At 38.3% G+C, this 21397-nt stretch overlaps 1 pseudogene; it reads right to left on the bottom strand.

The window, feature by feature from the left end:
• Positions 1-8254: 8254 nt before the first annotated feature.
• On the bottom strand, positions 8255-8784 carry LOC122474861 (annotated as a pseudogene).
• Between the last annotated feature and the right edge of the window lie 12613 nt (positions 8785-21397).

Here is a 21397-nt window from a genome sequence, read left to right on the forward strand (position 1 = left end):
TTTTGCTCTTTCCTCTGTTATATATGCTCCTTTCTTCATTTTCATCCTGGCAGTATCCGACTCCTGTCAAAATCTAATTTAAATGCCACCTTATCTGTGAAGCTTTTCTTGACTCATCTAGATAGAATTAAATCACACTTTCTGTGCTCTTATACCTTAATGTAGAGTGAACAGATGGAAGTGAAAGCTTTAGAGCCAGAAAGATCTCATTTCCATTCCTGATTCCTCTGCTCACTGTGTGACCTTGGGCAAAACACTTAAGATCTCTGAGCCTCATATTTCTCATCTATAAAGTGGGTATAATAACATCAACGTATCAGGGGCCCTATGAAAACTGTGATCATGTATACAAAATGGTTAGCATAAGTCTTGGCTACATAGTAAAAACTCAAAGAAGGTATTTACCTTGCTTTTTATCATCTTATTATCACAATCTGATTGATACTGATAGCTGTATGCCTGCCCAACCCACTAGGTTTTCAGTCATTAAAGGCAGGTATGTGATAGTCATATATTTATCCATGGTGCCTAGAACAGGACCTGACTCACTGATGGTGCCAGTTTATTACTTATTGAATAAAGTCAGCCTGTATTTGATACAGTGATTTCCTGAACTTTTCTGAGATAACGTTTCACTATATCACAACTGTTGATTCATGTGCACCAAAATAGGTGTGCTACTTTAACAACATAAAAATATATGGTGTTATAAATTGTTCTCGTTGTAGCTTTGCACATAATAATCCCTGAAAAGGCAGCAGGACAGGAACTATCTCTTTTTGCCTCTGTTTTAACCATAAGTGTAAAATTAACATGACTCTGTAAGATTTACAGAAAATAATATATAATTCACCTCTAACCTGTATTTCCACCAACATAGCTGCTGGGGATACCTTGGGCTGAGAATTGCATTAAAACTCCTGAATGATTCAGTTCACTCAGTTCAATTGCTATTTAAGTATGTGCTATTCCCAGTTTATTGGGAAGGCAGTATAGAACAAGACAACATAAAAGGTTTTCTTTCTAGTTCAATTAAACAATGACATGTGCCCTGTTGAAATAACAACTGAACAATAGCATGAGGTCCACTCCGGATATCCAAATGGGAAATGAATGTGTGATGCGATTCTCTCAGTCTGACCAGGTCATGTCTGTCCCCAGCCTCTGGTCCCCAAGAGAAGCACTCCTATGCTGCCACCAATGTAAGCCTTCAGCTGTGTCGCCACCCAGCTAAGATTCTTCCACGGTTGCCCCTCTCTGGCTTGCAGCACACAGTCCCAATGTTTGGCCTGGCACAAAATGCTTTGGAGAAGCGTGACCACACCTATTTTTCCAGCCTTGCTTCCCCTTGCCTTCTTCACACCTCCTATGTTCCAGTGACATGAAAATTATGTCCTTGGACTTCCAGTTTCAACTCCCAACAGAGTAAAGAGCTTAGAAGTCATTATTCCTGTCCTTATAACAAATAAAACCTAAAAATACCTGAAAATTACTTTTCTTAGAACCATCAGAGAACTGAGGTCACGGGGCAAGCTACAATGTTGAAGGTAAGATCTGAACAAATAGGAGAAATAGGCTCATCTAGACAAACACGGCCAAGATCTTATCTGGAGAAGCCCACTGGAGCCATAAACTGGTAGGAATACCTAAATGGCAATAATACTGAAATGGTAATTTTGATGAGCTGCTGGAGGCTGGGGGTGGGGCTAAAGAATGAGAAATTCCTGAAGACTGCAGTCTTGGGATTTGGGGGAAACACTTTCATGGGTTTTACCACTGAGAAACTCACTGCGTTCTCATGGTTAAGCTCTGAGAAAGATCCCCTGAAGGACTCTGGCAAGAGGAGGGAAAGAGTAATAATTGTGAAATATGAGCAGAGATTTCTCCATAATTAAAGCTCCCAAGTCTGGGAGAAAAGAGTTTCTCAGAACATTTTCCCTACTGGGGAAAGGCCTTCGCCAGCACTGCGGCCTCCTCTAGCCTTCTGGTCTCATCTAAGAAGATGAAAACATGGTGAAGAGGGGTCCAGGGCCAAAGGAAGTAGACTGGGAACACTGCAGCCAGACAAAGATACAGAAGGTGGTGGTTTGGAGGGGGGGAAGCTATTACCACTGGAAAGACCCTTCAAAAGTCACAGCCCCAAGATACAGGCTGTGCAAATGGAGATTTAGTCAAAGGATTATAGAGTGTTCCCCGTCCCCATAACATATCATCAGACCACATGTCAGACCAAGACTCCAATATAGTAACAATGGAGTGCAGCAGAAAGAGCAGCAAGAGACAAATTCTGTACGTTTTACTTAGGGAAGTCCAAGGCCAAATAGGGAGACAAAAACAGAGACACAAGAGAGATTTGAACCTCTAGCACCTACAGCTCAAGCAAATACCAAATCCAACCAAAAGCCTAGCCAGATTACATAGAACCTATATACTTTAGTTCCTGCTACTGGCTAAAACACATCTGGCTTTCAACAACAACAGTAGGGGCACCTGAATGAGTTCAATTGGTTGAGCATCCTGCCTTTTTTTTTTTTAAGAAATTCTTTTTTTAATGTTTATTTATGTATTTTGAGAGAGAGAGCGTGCATGCAAGTGGGAGAAGGGCAGAGAGGGAGAGAGAGAATCCCAAGCAGGCTCTTGCATTGTCAGCCCAGAGCCTGTTGCAGGGCTCAATCTCACAAACCATGAGATCATGACCAGACACTTAACCAACTGTGTCAGAACCAGCATTGTCAGAATAAGAAGACTTTATATGTTAATTAAAGTAGGCGGAAAATGACCATAAATTAGCAAAAGCATCTATAGACACAGACACGTCTGCACAGAGACCCATAACCACATGTACTCAGAGAACAGCGGACAAATCTTTGACTCACCATTCATTGGCAAGACCTCGAGCCAGAAGAACAGATTTGCAGACAATAAATAAAAGTATTATTCGAAAAAAAAAAAAAAGTCACCCAGGTACCCTGAGCATCCAACTGTTGATTTTGGCTCAGGTCAGTGTCCCAGGGTCGTTGGATCAAGCCCTGTGTCAGGCTCTGCACTAAGCGTGGAGCCTGCTTAAGATTCTCTCTCTCCCTCTGCACCTTTCCCCAACTCACACACTCTCTATCTCTCTAAAATTATATATATATATATACACATATATATACATATACATACACACACATACATATATATACATATATATACATATACATATATATACATATACATACACACATACATACATATATGTGTGTGTATGTATAATATGTGTATATATACATATATACAAACATATATATATATACACAACAATCATCAGAACCAGAAGTATATCTGGCACAAATTTGGGTATTATCAGAAAAGGAATTTAAAGTAACTATGATTCATATGTTAGAGACATTTTTTATTTTTTATTTTTTTAATGTTTATTTTTTGAGAGAGAGAGAAGGAATTTAAAATAACTATGATTCATATGTTAGAGACATTTTTTATTTTTTTTAATGTTTATTTTTTGAGATAGAGAGAGAGACACAGCATGACCAGGGGAGGGGCAGAGAGAGAGGGAGACAGAATCGGAAGCAGGCTCCAGGCTCTGAGCTGTCAGCACAGAGCCCGACATGGGGCTTAAACTCATGAACTATGAGATCATGACCTGAGCCGAAGTCGGATGCTTAACCAATTGAGCCACCCAGGCGCCCCCCATATGTTAAAGATTTTAACTGAAAAGTAAACAGCATGCAAAAACACATGGGTAGTATAAGCAAAAGATGGAAAATCCAAGAAAGAATCAAAAGGAAAGTGTAGAGATCAAAAACAGAGTACAGAAATGAAGACTGCACAATGCACTTGATAAGATTAGCCATTGATTTGACACAGCTGAGGAAGGAATCAGTGATTTTGCAAATAGGTCAAAAGAAATTACAAACTGAAATGCAAAGAGAAAGAAGAATTTAAAAAACCAGAATGAACTATGCAGGAACTGTGGGATAATTTCAAAAGGTATAACATACACATAATTGGAAAATTAGAATGAGAAGGAAAAAAATGGAGAACTTTCCAAGTACTTTCCAAAACTGATGACAGATTCCAAACTACAGGTCCAGGAAAGCTCAACAAACACAAAGTAAAATAATCATACCCCTCTATATGTGTGCTTGCACACACGCGCGCGAACATACACACACACACACACACCAAGGCATATCATATTAAAACTGCAGAAAACAAAAGACATTGAGAAAATTTTGAAAGGTGACAGAGGAAAAAAAATAATAACTTACCAAAATGATATAATGAAGAAGAGAGTGCAGTAAAATATTTTAAGTGTTGAAAGAAAAAATCATCAACCTAGAATTCTATAGCAAGTGAGTTATTCTTTACAAGGGAATGAGAAATAATGTATTTCCCAGACAAGCAAAAATTAAGGGACTTCATCATTGACAGATTTGCCTGAAATCCAAAAAGAAGATTTTTGTGAAAAAAGAAAATGATCCGAGTCAGAAACTTAGATCTACCTAAAGACAAAAAGAGAATGAAAAGGGAATAAATGATTTTACTTTCCTTATTCTTTTTTTTATTAAAATTTTTTTTAATGTTTATTTATTTTTGAGACAGAGACAGAGTGTGAGCAGGGGAGGGACAGAGAGAGAGGGAGACACAGAACCCAAAACAGGCTGAGCTGTCAGCACAGAGCCAGATGCGGGGCTCAAACTCACACTTCGAGATCATGACCTGAGCCGAAGTCAGATGTTCAACCAACTGAGCCACCCAGGCACCCCTTACTTTCCTTATTCTTAACTAATCTAAAAAATAACTGTCTAAAATCATAATAGTAACAGTGTACTGGATGACTGTAACACATGACTAAGTGAAATAAATGACAAGGATATCACAAAGGGAGAAATTGGGAATACTCTATTATAAAGTACCTTTATTACATGTGAAACAATATAGTATTATTTGAACATGGAATTAGATTGTTAAAAATGTATATGTAAACTCCAGGGCATTAAAATTTTAAAAAAGAAGTATAATTGTAATGCTGAAAAGAGATAAAATTGAATCATATAAATTTCTCAGTTAAGACCACAGAAAACAGAAAAAAAGAAGAAAAATGACAAGGGTAAGGAATAGAAAACAGGTACAAACACAGTAGATATTAATGCAATTATGTCAATAATCACCTTAAAGTATGAGTGATATAAATACACCTATTAAAACCTGAGATTGTCGGAGTGGACAAACAACCCATACCCAAATTTATGTTGTCTACAAGAAACCCACATTAAATATAAAGACAGAGATAAATTAAAAGTAAAAAGATTTAGAAAGACATACCATGATAACACTAATTCATAAAAGTTGGAGTAGGTATACAAATTTCTGACAAGTCTACATTTACAAAAAAGATTATCAGGGATAAAGAAAGCATTACATAATGATAAAGTGATCAATTCTCTAAGAAGACATAGCAATCCTAAACATGTATGCATCTAACAAGAAAGCAACAAGGCAAAATGCAATTGAACTACAAGGAGAAATAAACAAATCCACTATAGTCAGAGACTTCAACATACTTTTGTCAGTAATAGACAGGCAGAATATCAGTAAGCATATAGTTGACCTTAACATCCCTATCATTTGACTTGCTCTAATTGACCTTTATAGAATATTCCATCCAACAACAACAGAATACACATTCTTCTCCAGCTCATATCCACAAGTGTAGGCCACATTCTAGGCTATAAACCACTCACCAAAAAGAGAATAGAAACCATACAAAATATATTCTCAGACCACAATGGAATTAAGCTAGAAATTAATGACAGAAGGACAGCTGGAAAATATCCCAAATATTTGGAAATTAAACAAAAGACTTCTAGATAATACAAGGATCAAAGAAGTCTTATGAGAAATTTTTAAATATTTGAACTAGATGAAAATAAAATACAATGTATCAAATTATTAGGGATGTAGCAAAAGCAGTGCTTAAAAAGAAATGCATTACATTAAATGAACATATTAAAATAGAATAAAGGTAAAAAATCAATAATATAATCTTCCTTTTTAGGAAACTAGATTAATTTAAGCATAAAGCAAGGAAAACCAAAATAATAAAAATTATAGCAGAAGTCAATGAAATTTAAAACATTCAAACAATAGAGAAAAGCTATTTTTAATTTCAATAAAATTGATAACAAAGAAAAAAGGGAAGACACAAATTAACATTAAACAGAAAGAAAAGAATTTTCATTACTCTTGATCTCAAGTATGTTAAAAGAATAATAAAGGAATATTATGAACAACTGTGTGCCCACAAATTGGACAACCTAGGTGAAATGGGCCAATTTCTTGAAAGATACAACCTACTAAAATTCATGTGTGTATAAATAACTTGAAAAAAACCTATTAAAGAAATTGTCTCAACAATTAATAAACTTGCAAAAAGAAAAGTACCAAGCCCAAACGGTTTTACTGGTGAATTCTACCAAACATTTAAGGAAGAAATAATATTGATTCTTCATAATCTCTGTCAGAAAGTAAAACCAGAGGGAAGACTTCCTAACTCATTCTATAAGGCAAATATTGCCCTATTACCAAAATAAAAACTTTACCATGCTCATGCGTGTGAACACACACACACACACCTACAGAGAATAATTCACATAAACATAGACACAAAATCTTCAATAAAATATTATTGGGTTCTGTTTGCTAATGTTTTAAAAGAATTAAAACCTACAACCAAGTGAAATTCATTCCAGGTATGCAAGAAAGATTCAACATTCAAAAATCAATTAATGTAATCTATCACATCAACAGGCTAAAGAAGTCATGTGATGTTATCAGTCAATGCCAAAAAATTTTTTGACAAAATCTAACATTTATTTATTATATTTTAAAAAATACTGTCAGAAAACCAGGAATAGAAGAAAACTTTCTCAACTTGACAAAGAACAGCTAACAAAAACCTACATTCTGCATCATACTTATTGGAGAGAAGCTGGGTGCTTCCTCCCTAAGATCGGGAAGAAGTCAAGAATGTCTTCTTGCATCATTCCTATTCAATACTTAATGGAAGCCCTAGCTAGTACAACATAACAAGAAAAATATATAAAATAATAGATGTTGGAAAAGAAATGAAACTATTATTTGACACAATTGTTGTGTCTGATATCCCAAACAATCTACAAAAGAAGTGTAGAATGATTCATGGTGTAAAGGCACCAAAGTTGGCCACATGAGGACAAACTCATGTTTAGCTCAACACTGATATAAATAGGTACATATGTAAGTATTTATAAATATGTGTATCTATACTGTTTTGTTTATACATACATATTTCCTTTCTCCATCAAGCCTGGAAGCAATGACATTGCAGTAGAAACAAACACACCTAGCACCCAGATCTTGATTTCTAATATCACCCTCCAATACACAGAACAAGGAATCTTTGGGGAAATGGAAGATTCTAGGACAAAATAAAAAATAGACAAAATATACAGTGCCAAAATGTAAGGGGGGAAATGATAATGATAGGAGTCAAAGGGACAGAGGAACCAACTGAAGAAGCTCCCAATGGCCAAGGCTGGAACAATTTAAGCAACAAAATAAAGGATTATTTGTATTATAATATGAAATATAAAATAAATATCCATGGGTTCATACTGGTATATATAAATGATTGACTAAATAAATAAATGGGGATAATAAATTGTTCATGCAGAGGAATTGCAAATTATTCATGTAGCTACTTCACCCTCAAGAAGTTAGAATACAACTCCCCACTCTTTGACTAGGGCTGTGCAAGGCCACTTTCTTCCAAAACACCCAAAACAGGATGAAAAGAGAGGGGAAAAGAGTAACAGTATAGTAGAGAAACCTGACAAACATTGCCTAAGCCAGGTGATGTTAACATCAAAAGTAATAGATGTATCAATGCATCTATTGAAGAAAACAGATCAATTCTACACAAGGAAGATTCTACAAATTGCCTGACAAGTACACTTCAAAACTTTAAAGTCATCAAAAACAACAAAAAACACTGTTACAGCCAAAAGGAGCCAAAAGAGACATTATGACTAAATGCAACGTGGTATCCTTTTCTGGCTTGGATCCCAGAAAAGATAAGACATTAGGTAAAAGTTATGGAAACTGGAAGAAAGTATTGACTTTGGTTACTAACATGTCAATATCGCTTCACTAATGTGGTAATTTTATCATACTAATGTAAGATATTAGTAATAAGGGAATCTGGGTATGGGGTAAATGCATGAATCTCTCTGCAATATTTTTTTAGGTGGCTGACATCTTTTTTGCTGGGGCAGGTGCTCAGGAGCTCTTGGTGGGAAGGCCCTCCTTCCTCTTCACTGTCACAGGCTTCTGGCTGCACAGGATGGCACTGGCTCTGCGAATGGCAGGCATGCACAGATCTGGGCCATAACTGTTCTTGTGGATCATGGGCCAGATGCTGCTGAGGGCGGCCCAGGCATTCTTGCTAATGGTGGTCAGCACATTGGAGGTGGCAGGCTTTCGCTAGAGGGTTCTGTGCTTTGTGACCACCACTATACCTTTGCCCTCTGCCCCCAGCCCCACACCCACAGTCTTGCAGTGAATCAGCCCATTGTAGCAGAAGGAGCTGTGAGCTTTAAGGTTAGTGGGCTCAGTGTTGTGTATCTGTTCGTTCCACTTGATCGGAAAGCTGGAGCCGTTCCCCACAAGCACCCATTGCAGGTGGGCAGACATGGCGGCCTCTCCTTTCACTGCACCAGCGTGAGACAGCCTCTCTGTACTACGTTCACAATTTTTCTGTAAATACAAAATAAAAGCCTTATTTAAAAATATATCTTAGTTGAGGGGCACATGGGTGGCTCAGTCTGTTAAGCATCCAACTCTTGATTTTGGCGCAGGTCATGATCTCACAGTTTGTGAAACTGAGCCCCCCATCTGGCTCCGTGCTAACAGCACTGAGCCGGCTTGGGATTCTCTCTCTATTCCCTCCCCTAGTTGCTCGCCCGCTCTCTCTCTCTCAAAAGAAATACACATTTTTTAAAAATATGTTTTTTAGCTGAATCATTATGTTGTACACCTGAAATGAATATACCACTGTATGTTAATCATACTTCAATTAAATATATTTTTGTTACTTTTATGCTAACATACTCTGTTGCTCTTCTCTCTACTTGTCATTATGATGTTTTCTTGGCCAGACATAAGCCTACTTCTCCATCTGACAAAATGCTAAGACATTGCTTCTTAAAGTCATCTTTAACCTCTGCAGACAGTGTCCTTCTTTCTCCTCTTGATGCCATGACAATTACCACAATGGAATCATGTGCTCACCTCTTCTCACACTAAGCTGAGTCCTCTGTGGCCTCCACCACAGGTCATTATTCCAACACTGTGCTAGCAAAGTGCTGATCACAATGGAAGCACTCAACTAATGTGTGCTGCCTAAATGAAAGATCACGTTAATAATGCTCTTGAATTTTTAAACAAGTTCACATACATTGTTCTGTATGTTCATCTGACCCCCTTGTGTGCTTAGAGACCACTATTTTTTGCCATTTAAAATGAATAAACTGAGACTCAGAGTGGAAAAGATTTGTCCTCATGTACACAATTCAAAAGTGCTGGAAAAGGTATTTATCTCATTTTTACAACTCAACATCTACTTTCCTCTCCCACATAGAGACAAGCTGAGACTCCACCTAGGTTTAAGTGCTGGCTCTGTGCACTGCTCTCCTCTCTGATCTTGGGCAAGTCACACAATCTAGCTGAACTTCAAAACCCTCACATATTTTAATGGAAACTAATGTTAATTTTTACCTCAGAGTTTTGCTGAGGATTAAAGACACAATGCTTGTAAAGTGACACTTGGTAAGAGGTCAATAAATTGCAACTACTTTCATTTTTTTCTTTAATATTACTAATAGTATAACTATTTTAGAGTCAACCAATCAGTTTTGCTGGAATAGAAAGAGAAAGAAAGAAAGAAAGAAAGAAAGAAAGAAAGAAAGAAAGAAAGAAAGAAAGAAAGAAAGAAAGAAAGAAAAGAAAGAAAGAAAGAAAGAAAGAAAGAAAGAAAGAAAGAAAGAAAGAAAAAGGAAGGAAGGAAGGAAGGAAGGAAGGAAGGAAGGAAGGAAGGAAGGGCTACATTCTTTCTATTTGCTCTACTTGGGCCAACACACAAGTCCTTTTTTTTTTAAAGCTACCCTCCCATTTAAAAAAACAAGTCCAATGGCAAAGAACCAGTCTTCTATTGAGATGGGCATTTGGATTGTATGACCTCTAAGATCCTTTCTGCATATACTCCTCCACATTCTTTATTTCCTTTGCAGTCCCCCAAGCATTGTAGCATACAATATCAGAGGTTCAATAAAGGTTGGCTGAGTGAGGCTTTCAAACTCCCAACACAATCACTTTCATGTTGCCAACTTTGATTCAATTTGTGATTTATGGGCATATGGAGTGTTTCGCATCCCAGAGTTTCCTCTTTTGAGTCATGATTTGCAAATGGATATAATAACCCATAAACTGATATCAGCATCAAAACAGATCCATCCAACTCCAGTAATAAATGGCCTCTGGAATGAAAAGACACCAGCCCATTAGGAAGGGCTCAAACAACAAGCAAGGGAGTGTGAACAGCCACCTTCATAAAGTCAGAGTTTCTCAGTTCATTCCCCACATTCTGTCCGTTCTAAGACATTGTGTGTGATGAGGGCCTAATGCAATCGGACTCTCACTCTCCTTTGGCAGGCAGGCCTGCAACAATAGACTAAACCTTGGCCCTGCCAACCCCAAACAGGCATGCCAGTCTGCCTCATTCCAGATTTGTGGCTTGTCTCCACAAAGTAATAGTGATTCTCTTGTCTATACCAATTGCAAGCTGCAGATGGGTAGCCTAATGTTGTAATGTCGGACTAAATTCTACACAGATGAACTGGAAAATTTCCTCACTCATTCAGAAATCTGCCAGCCAGCTGTCAGGTCTCCAGGACTCCCTCACTTGCCCAAATCACCAGTGAACAGACGGTGTTCACCACAATGATTAGGCTGTGTTTTTAGTGCAAACTCTTTGCTCCCATCAAAAGATTTAATCCATTCTTCTTTCTTCAAAGACTCTGGGAAATGGCCATTGTAATTTTCTTCAGCAGAAGGATTCTTCAAGAAGGCAAAACTGAGAAAATTCCTGAAACCACGTTGGAATCAGAGATAAAAATGTGTCTTTGTGAGCTACTCGGTGGCCATGACCCCACTCCATGCCTGATCACTATTCCAAGGTGCCCAGTGGAAGACAAGCTTTTGTGCCAATAGGGATGGGGAATTAGGAAGCAGGTGCCAGCTCACTATGTATTAGACTGTCACCATCAATAAAGGACACAACATAATTTTAGGGAACTCCAAAAGCCAAGACACCACATTTAAATAGCAAAGAAATTAGTGAAAAATGAACCCCAAAGAAGTAAGAAAGGAGGGAAGAATCTATTTCATTTGCATTTATAAAATATGAGAACATTTTACATCCGAAAAAAATGTTGTTTTGGCTCTCACATCTTTAAATAAATAAAGAGAACTTAGAAGGATCATCATGAGGGGCACCTGGGTGGCTCAGTCAGTTAAGCATCTGACTTCCACTCAGGTCATGATCTCGTGGTTTGTGGATTTGAGCCCTGCATCGGGCTCTGTGCTGTCGCTGTCTCTCTCTCTCTCTCTCTCTCTCTAAAAAATTATAAATATTAAAAAATCTTTGTCAATACTAAAAATAAAAAAATTAAAAAAGGATCATCCGTGTATGGACTTTTTAGAGGGCTTTTAGGTTTTTTTTTATAGAGTTTGTTCCTCCTTTAGCCTTTGATCTGGGTAAAATTAGTTCAAAAACATCTTAGAGTGTCCATTCATAGGGTCCTTCCCTAGGGAGTGGGGATTTTGAAAAATCCCAGAGTTCTTTCTGAATATGTTTCTCTCAGGGCACTTCCTTGTCAATCATTAGTGTAAGTGATTCGATCACACAGACCTTCCCAATGAGCATGAGCTTTGGAGTTAAATAAGCTTCAGTTCAAAAGCTGGCTCTGTCATTTCCAGTGTACAAAAACATTTAGAAACCTATTTAATTTTTCATAGCCTCAATTTCCTGATATTTCAGTCATTGTGAGGTCTCCATGCCTGCTGTCAAGCCACCTGTCAACAACTCCCCAAACACTCCCCTGATAAACTGTATAGAGCCTCCCAATCATACTAAATCTGGCTCCTGCTTTCCCAAGCTACTCTCTTCCTAACACTTCATGTTTGAGGACTCTGGCCTACTTTCTGTTCCCAACATATACAAAGGGATTCCTCTTCTCAAGACCCTCACATGCCTTGTCTTCTCCACCTGAAACACCTTGCTCCCTGCTCTTTTCAATGCTGATTTTTTTTTTCTGACTCTTCAGATTTCATCTGGACTATCACTTCCTCAAAGAGGTCTTCTGAGAGCACTTTATCAAAAAGGTCCTCCTGTCATGGTGTCTGTTGGTTCTTTACAGCCCTTTTCAGTTTGCATTTATGCACTTGTCTCGTATTACCTTTCTCCTTCATGGAGGTGAATGGTGTGTCCACCTGGAAGGTTCCTTTCCTAACAATTCCATTGCTTTGACTAATTAGTATTTATCCTTTTTAAGTGACACTACCTGGAATTCCTACACGAGGCTAAGCCCCCTCCCTATGTATTTCCTTAACTCCCTGCACTTTCCTTCTGGAACTCTCTAGACACTTATAATTACTTGGCCATTGTCTCTCTTAATATACTTACAGGACAGGGTCCAAGTCTGTTCTCTACTTTGCCCATACTGCTCAATATAGTGCCTAGTACTAGGAGATGCTCAATAAATGTTTATTCCTATATGTCCCCATATATGAATGAATATATGTTATTATTCATTATAAATCCTATGAACACCTTAACTTTCCCCTAGAGTCTTCTTGTTGATGACCCCTTCACATGCAGGTTAAACACATTTCTCTTCAGTTTCTCTTTCTTTACGCCATGACTTTTTCTACTTCAAAACTATTGTCAAAACCTAGAATTACTGATTTAGACACATTTCCCGGGTGTTAGATTCAAAGAATGTGTAAAATCAGAACAAAGCATAATGTGTAGACTGTGAGGTGAAAACGCCCACCTCATTTACTTTGGGGTTTAGGGTGGGTGAACTATTATATATACATAAGCAATGACTTAGCAAGTAAGACCCAAATAGTTTGTGGAAGCTTCTGATCATCTGTTTCCTAGTTTTACAGTTACATCTTGTCTTCTTTAGCATTTAGATGTTTCTCCTTTCTTCTTATTCTGCCTCTCCACAGCAGCCTGGTTTTCACTTTCTGTATCTCCTAGCAGTAGACATTTTTCTCAAACATCACACCCAAGATGGTTATATTGGTTTGCACTTCTCTGTGGAATCCCCTGCTCAGAAAATCTCCAATTGGTAAAACTCATACCTCAGGGGATAGTTGTCATATAACCAAATCCGAAACAAGCTGTCAAAGAAATAAGACCATCAAGTGTTCTAGACATGCCAAAAGCAAATAAATACATAAAGGGGTATGGACATCTACAGACTACTGATAGAGTTTTTTTGTTCCTGTTCTGGAGGGCTTCTCATGTTCAAAGTCACCCTCATTCTAAAACTCTGAAAAATGCAGTTAAATAATAAGTTTATATTCTTTTGGCTCATTTTATTATAATAATTAGTAAGAATATTGCAGTAATCCACATTTAGAGTTTTTTTTTCTCAAAAAAAAAAAAGTATTCTCCTATTTAGTCCCAAACAAAATTAAAGTAACCTAAAATTTGGGAAACTGTATGAAAATCAATCACAGAATTACTATCCAGAGAACCATAGCAATCTTCTAATGGCATGAGTTAATGATCTAAGCATTTGCAGAATTTTAAGATGTCGGGATAATAGGTCAAATTTATTGAAATGAAGCTGAGCCTTGAAATGTTTAAGCTCTGTCAGAAGCATAAAAAACATTGAGGTTTTAGTAACCTTTGAACATAGTATCTCTTTAAGGATTAACAATGTGTAAAATGGTCAAGAAACAACATTCTGGGCTAAACATGAAAGCGTCTGAGAGGTCAGCTGTAGGGAAATACACAGGTCCTACTGATAAAGGACCGTATAGGTTTTGGTTGCTGACTACAGCAATGAACAAACATAGTTCTTTGAAATGCAGGTATTATCTAGGTTACAAAGAGTTAGATAATATTGCAAAGCTAAGTTAATTTTTGCTTTTTTAAAAGACATATTTTCCCTCCTTTCCCTTCCTGTCTTCTGTATCTATCATTTCCATATGGCAAATAACCCTGCCCCTTCAGGTCAAAGAGGCTGGATTTCAATCCTGACAATGTAACATTGTGCAAGGTACTTAAACTCTCTGAACCTCATCAAATAGGGTTAACAGCTGTCTCATAAGGTTTGGGGGTTGAGCAAGGTGAGGTATGCAAAATTCTTGATATAAAGGCTGGCATACATTCAGTGCTCAATAACTATGGGAAAACCTCCATCGTTAACTTGAGGAAAATGGAAAATACACATCTCTTGTTACCTTATGACTTAAAATGTGCCTTCTTGGTCAGTCCTCACAGCACCCGGTTGTATAGACCTGAAATTCCATTATACCAACTGAAAATGTTTTATAGCAGTAGTTCTCAAGACTGAGAAATAAACAGTCACCATTCCAAAGAGGAGGGTGGGAAAAATCGTGGACGAACTGAAATCTATTAGTAGTCACCTGACCACTTAAGTTATAAAAAAAATCCATAACTAAAAGTAAAATTCTACCTCTCTTGGCAATCACTTGCAACAGGCAATTGCAAACACATTTGCAGTTTGGGTCACGAATCAAGTGGAAGGTTAACAAACTGGCCATCCAAATAAGCCAGGACAGATTTGTACAAATGTTTAAAATCATTTTGAAAACTGAAACATAAAACTTTTCAGTTCTCAAAGCTTTGGTGGACTCCCTGAAAAGATATTACCATAGATGTCAGTTTGAAAAACAAAGTTTCATAGTAACAGAATTTTGTGTTTTTCTAAAAAGCAGATTTAAGTCTTCAGAGGCTAGATGTGAAACTGAGGTATGTGTCTTTATCCCTATTTAAAATGCACTTTAGGGGTGTCTGGGTGGCTCAGTTGGTTAAGTGACCGACTCTTGACTTCAGCTCAGGTCATGATCTTACAGTTCATGGTATTGAGCCCCACATTAGGCTCTGCTCTGATAGCACAGAGCCTGCTTGGGATTCTCTCTCTTCCTCTCTCTCTGCCCCACCCCCCCCAACTTCTCTATCTCTCAAAATAAATAAATTTAAAGAAAATTTAAATGCACTTTAATCCAAGTAAACATCGGTGCTTTGATGAAAGCAGGATAAAAGGAATTATGAAAACACAACTCACTCTATACTTTCTTCCTATTTTTGAATCTATGTTGTGTTGCCTTCTCTCACTCATTGTTTGGGAATTTGGGTATCCAGGGTCCTAATCAATGCTATGCAGCTAAACCAGGACTGTGATGGAATATACCCGGCCACATGTAAGGAAATAGGGAGTATTACCCTTCCTCTGATGGTAGGTAGATGCTCCTCATGGGAACTCTCCTAGCACATTGTGCTTACTTAGCAGGGTATTTATATTAAGGATAAGAGCTATCTTCTATTACATCATTCTGACACAGGGCTTAAGGGTTCAATAAGTATTCAAAAAATGAAGGAACAATAAGTGGCTAATTTATATTTAATAAAAGGTAGCTATCAATTCAGCTTATCCCATTTAATGCCATATCATTTACCTTCTAATAAAGAATGTTTTAAAAATAACAGAAACAGGGGCACCTGGAGGAAACTCATTCAGTTAAGCATCCGACTTCAGCTCAGGTCATGGTCTTGAGGTTTGTGAGTTCGAGCCCTGCGTCGGGCTCTCTGCTGACAGTTCAGAGCCTGGAGCCTCTTTCAGGTTCTGTGTCTCCCTCTCTCTCTGCCCCTCCCATGCTCATGCTCTCTCTCTGTCTCTCAATAGTGAATAAACATTAAAAAATATTTTTTAATAGCAGACATAGACCCCTGAATACAGTGAAACACTGACAGTTGTCAGAGAGGTGGGCAAAATGGGTGAAGGGGAGTGGGAGGTACAGGCTTCCAGTTATGGAATGAATAAATCATGGGGATAAAAAGTACAGAACAAGGAATATCATCAATGATATTGTAATAACGTTGTATAGTGACAGATGGTAGTTACACTTATGGTGAGCACAGCATAATTTAAAGACTTGTCCAATTACTATGTTGTACACCTGAGATTAATGTAACATTATGTGTCAACTGTACTCAAATAAAAAGAATATTTACTTCCTGCCCCCTACACAAACACACACCCCCCGCTGATATACTGTGGCTCCTCACCTTATAAGGGCAAACAAAACTGGCCCATAGATCTTTTGTCTTACCACATGGGTTGAAAAAATTGAAGAATTTGAGATCCATTGCCCTATCGGAGGAGCATGAACACATGTGATTGCAACAGTATCATCTAGCTGTTTATTTTGACCAAAGGTTATTTCCTCTAAATTGGATAAGGGTTAAAATTAATTACAGACATCTTATAGCTGAGTGGCTCAGTTATCACTGCCTGGAATGATCCTTATGTCCTGATGTCTATCAATACATGCAAACCACCCATCAAGTCACTAATTGGCATGCTCTGAAGAAGTCTCTGGAGAAAAGCTAAGACTGAGCACATCTTAGCTTCAGTGTACTCTTGAAGCACGCTTTCCCTGGAGATCAGAGCTGTCAAGAGGCACGTTGATCATGGGAGACCATTAAAGCTCCTCCTCACTTTTGAGATGTCAGGATTTTAACAGAAACACGGTATTGTACTAAATCTGATGTCATCTTCTTGATACTTATGAGGAAGCAAAATAAAATGGGCAATTAAAAATCTATGAAGGTCGATTGATTTTCTCTACTAGCAATTATGCCTTATAATTGTTTGCTAAAAGAGGAATTGGCATTTTACAAAGCCAACAATTGGCTGGGATTTTGTGCTTACTGAACCTCTGTGGGTTTAGAGTTTGGGTTTGGATAAAAACCAAGAGTTGAGCAGCATTTGAGAAGCTTCTCCCAAGCCTTTCATCCAGAAGCTGGCTGGGGAGCTCACGAGGTTTCTGACATTTCCCCCATTCCAACCAGGCCGGAACCCCACTGTAATCAAAATTCACAATGTTCCAGAACCTAGACTTTGGTCCTCATTAAAAACCCTACAGACAAAAGAGTCCAGGAGGCCTGCTAGCCAAACCTTTTCACACAGCAGGGAAGGTTTGCTTTCGGTTTTATTTTTAAGTTAGCAGACTAGGTCAGGACTCATTCTGAAAGCTGATGAAAGACCCGGAGCCCACGTTTCATCTTCTGATTAATCCAAAATTAAACAATTCAGAGATTTTGATCACTTAGTCTTTTTTTTTTTTTTAACATATGTGACAGATAATAAATAGCCATCTCTAGTACACATAGCAGGACACATTGTGTCTGCCTGCAGGCTCTTGATGGACCATTCTTTGGATTATTCCAAGATCAGATAGTAAATCACAATTTCCTTTTAAAGCACTGTTACAATTCTCACCTCTTATTGAAACCAAAATGTGTGTATTCAGCTACTTAGACATGACTTACCTGCTGCTCATGTTCCCAGTAATAATCTATCTTACTCTTTAAAAACACTTCTGATAAAGCGGGTATGTGATTTATGTAAGCCTTGCAGTACATGAAAGGGGGACAGGATTAGACACATATTGCGAGGCTCATTTGAGTTAAACATAAATCTTTAACTCAATTGAGTCGCATTGGAGTTAAACATAAATCTTTGGAGAATAACAAAGTATTTGGCATTTTCCAAGTTTTTTTTTTTCTTCCCACACAAAGGCTTGAAAATTAGCAGACTTTAAAAATAATAAATAATCAACCCAACAGGAAGTGAATGGGAAGCCCAACACACCAAGCAAGATCATGGGTGTTTCAGAGATAAATCACTGGCCCTTCCACATGCAGGGCCTGTCACCACCCTATTCACTTGACTTTAACAACCCCACCTTTTGTGACCACCTCAGTCCTCATCCACTCTGGTCCCTTGACCAGCTCCCAACCCCACATCTCAGCGCAGTGAGGAACATATCAGGTCCCCGGAAGACCTGTATAACTCATCATGCACTGCGATTATTTGCTTCCTTGAATGTCTTCCTCACAGACTGTGATCTCCTCAAGGACTAGGACTTAATTGTCTTCACATCCCAGCGTGAAGCAGAGGACCCAGCATATTTATTTGCATACGCATTTGTTTATTTACGCTTTGACTCTTTGCAAAAGAATATTTTGAGGTGCTTTATAGAACAGAGGTGTTTCTAATTCAAAGGAATAAAAGATAAATCCATAAATACAATAGGGCACAGTAAAACTAAGAGGTGATTAGCTGGTGTGCCGGCAGTTGCCAGAGTTTATCAGTCAGGGTCTCAGCAGGAATCTGATGGCACATTCAAATTGAATCCATTAAGGAGAGGTTAATAAAGGGACTATTTGCAAAGGTGCCGGAAGGATTTAAGAAATGGAAAAAGTGGGTAGTGGAGTGCCTCTGGGAAAATAACCAAAAAACCTCCACCAGGAATTTTTTTACTACTCTAGACCTGAAAAGCAAGGTGAGGGAGTGGTTACTGGTACCCAGAGAAAGAACTGAACAGGGACGGGCCACCTGGTAGGAGCTGTGGACTTACAAAAGGAGGCCGCTAACCTTCAGTGTCCTAACCTGCAGAGAGCTCAGGGAATAAGTACCTAGTTTCATTCTCTTCTTGCCTTTAGATCTCTTTCTGATACCTCTCATGGACCAAATCTAATGGAAACCAGAGGGCAGAGAATCCCCTTGATACAGTCCATATGGGTCAGGTTCCAGAGCCCAGAGCAGTGTGCAGAAAAAAGGGGTAAGGAGAAGCCATCAACACATAGCAGAAGCTTGTAAATTCAGTTATAGGCATATTATCAACCAGACAGAACAAAATTAGAAATAAATTAGTTCCGAAACTCAGAGCCTTTATCAGTAATAGCATATCAGTGGTTTGTGAAAAGGCACAGAGGCCTGAGAAAAAAAATCTCCCATGGTATTAACGCCGGAGAGTGACTTTCACAGACTTCCTTCTGGTAGCATGCCTTGAGGCACACCCAGGGCCCAGTACACACAGCTGTGGAGAAGAAATTCTACAAGGTCACAATAATGGGTTATAAGCCTACCAGCCTCTCAGCCTGATGATCCAGGGGTAAATTTTAAGGAACTTCAAGGAAATGTCAAACTGATTATCTTTTATGTAATTCTGTAAGAATATCAGTCACTTCTTTTTAACAAAGATTTTGATAAAAGTTGAGCAGCAGACAATTAATATTCTTTGGCAAAAACAAGGATTAGGTAAAGCTTCAGACTTCATTAATCAAATGAATGGAAGATAGGGCCAGTCCCTTTCGTGAAATTTAAGGTGCCTACCTGATACGCATCAGAGTAGATGCCCAACACACGCAGGCACACAGAGTCAAGATAGTTCTAGACTCTCTGAAAGACTCAATAAACATTTGATTTAAAAAACAGAAAAGGGGCACTTGGATGGCTAAGTCCAGTTGAACATCCGACTCTTGGTTTTGGTTCAGGTCACAAACTCGTGAACCATGAGATCGAGTCCTGCATTGGGCTCCAGGCTGTCGGTGCAGATTCTCTCTCTCCCTCTCTCTCTCTGCCCCTCCTGCCCTCCCTCTCTCTCTCTCTCTCTCTCTCTCTCTCTCGCTCTCTCGCTCAAAATAAATAAAGAAACTTAAAAAAAAAAAAGCATAAATTGAAACATGCAGAAAATGAGGACATACTCCCAGGTTGTGTTTTCTTCATCTTTGCTACCAAGTAGACCCTGAAGGAAAGTGTTTTCTTCTCAGTATATTGACAGAAACTAGTTATTTCATTCCTTGTTATAATAAAAAGAACTAATGGCCCTTCTGATGTTCTAATCATCATCACTAACAGTTTTAAATTGCCACTAAGTATTCGTCTACTAAATACTTTATACATTTAAATTTCACACAAAATTTAAATTGCTCATTTAAATTTCACACAACTATCACCATCTGCATTTTACAAGCAAGGAAACTGAGGCACAGAGAGTTTAGGTATCTCACCTGAATTAGTTAGCATTCTCCAGAGAAACAGAACTAGGAGATTATATATATGAACTGATTCACTTGGTTAGGTAGCTGAGAAGTCCCATGACCTGCCATCTGCAGGCCAGTGAAACTCCCATGTCCAAGGGCAGGAGAAGATGGAGGTCCTAAATCAAGAAGAGAGAATTCGCCCTTTCTTCACCTTTTTATTCTATTTGTGCCCTCATTGAGTTGGATGATGCCTGCTCAACCCCCACTGGTGACAGCAGAACTTCCCTAGTCTTCTAATTCAAATGCTAATCTCTACCAGAAATACCCAAAATAATGTTTTACGTGCTATCTGGTCATCCCTTAACTCAGTCAAGTTGACACATTAAATTAACTATCACATTGCTCAAGTTCACCCAGTATGCAAGAGGATTTAAATCTTAGAGGTCTAGCTTCAGAGACCTCCTTGTTAACCACCAACAATTCTAGCTCTCTAGTCTAACATTAGACAAGAAAAGTAGATTAAAAAAAAAAGCCATCCCACATGAAATGAGAAACTTGGCAGGACCAAGAATTGTCACCCAAATAATACTCTGAGCCTCACATTTCCCAAACTGGGATTCCATAGGACGTCTTATCCTGTAAGATGCACCAGGAAAAGAAGGACACCACGGACAACGAAGCTTAAAAACCCACATACTAGTATCCTGCTTTGTGAGAGTCGTGATACATTTATTACAGGCTCTGAGAAAGTATTTATTAAAGAAAATATTTTTCTCTTTCAGTATCCAGATTCTACTAAATTTATTCCATCACTGAATTCCCTCATTGCTTCATCCCTGTTAAGGCCAGCCATAACCTCTGGGCCACTAATCCAAAGGACTTCTTAGCAACTCTAGACACAATAGACTTTGCCCTCCTTTTGAAACACACTTTTTGCATGGCTTCTGCAATACAATTCTCTTGGTTTCCTTCCTTCTGTGTGTTTCTCATTATTCCTTTACCAGTTCATTGACCACCTGTTAGTCAACAGCTGTGGGGAGTCCTCAGGACTGTCCCTAGCTCTTTCCTCATCTTACTTGAGGGTCTCTACCTAGGTGAATGTATTTACATCTATTGCTTTAATATATCCACCTATCTGCAGACAATGCCCAGATTTATATCAATATTCCAGTCTTCATCTCTAAGTTCCAGAACCATTTTTCC

The sequence above is a fragment of the Prionailurus bengalensis genome, chromosome D4 (genome assembly GCF_016509475.1).
Source record: "Prionailurus bengalensis isolate Pbe53 chromosome D4, Fcat_Pben_1.1_paternal_pri, whole genome shotgun sequence".
Taxonomy (NCBI): domain Eukaryota; kingdom Metazoa; phylum Chordata; class Mammalia; order Carnivora; family Felidae; genus Prionailurus; species Prionailurus bengalensis.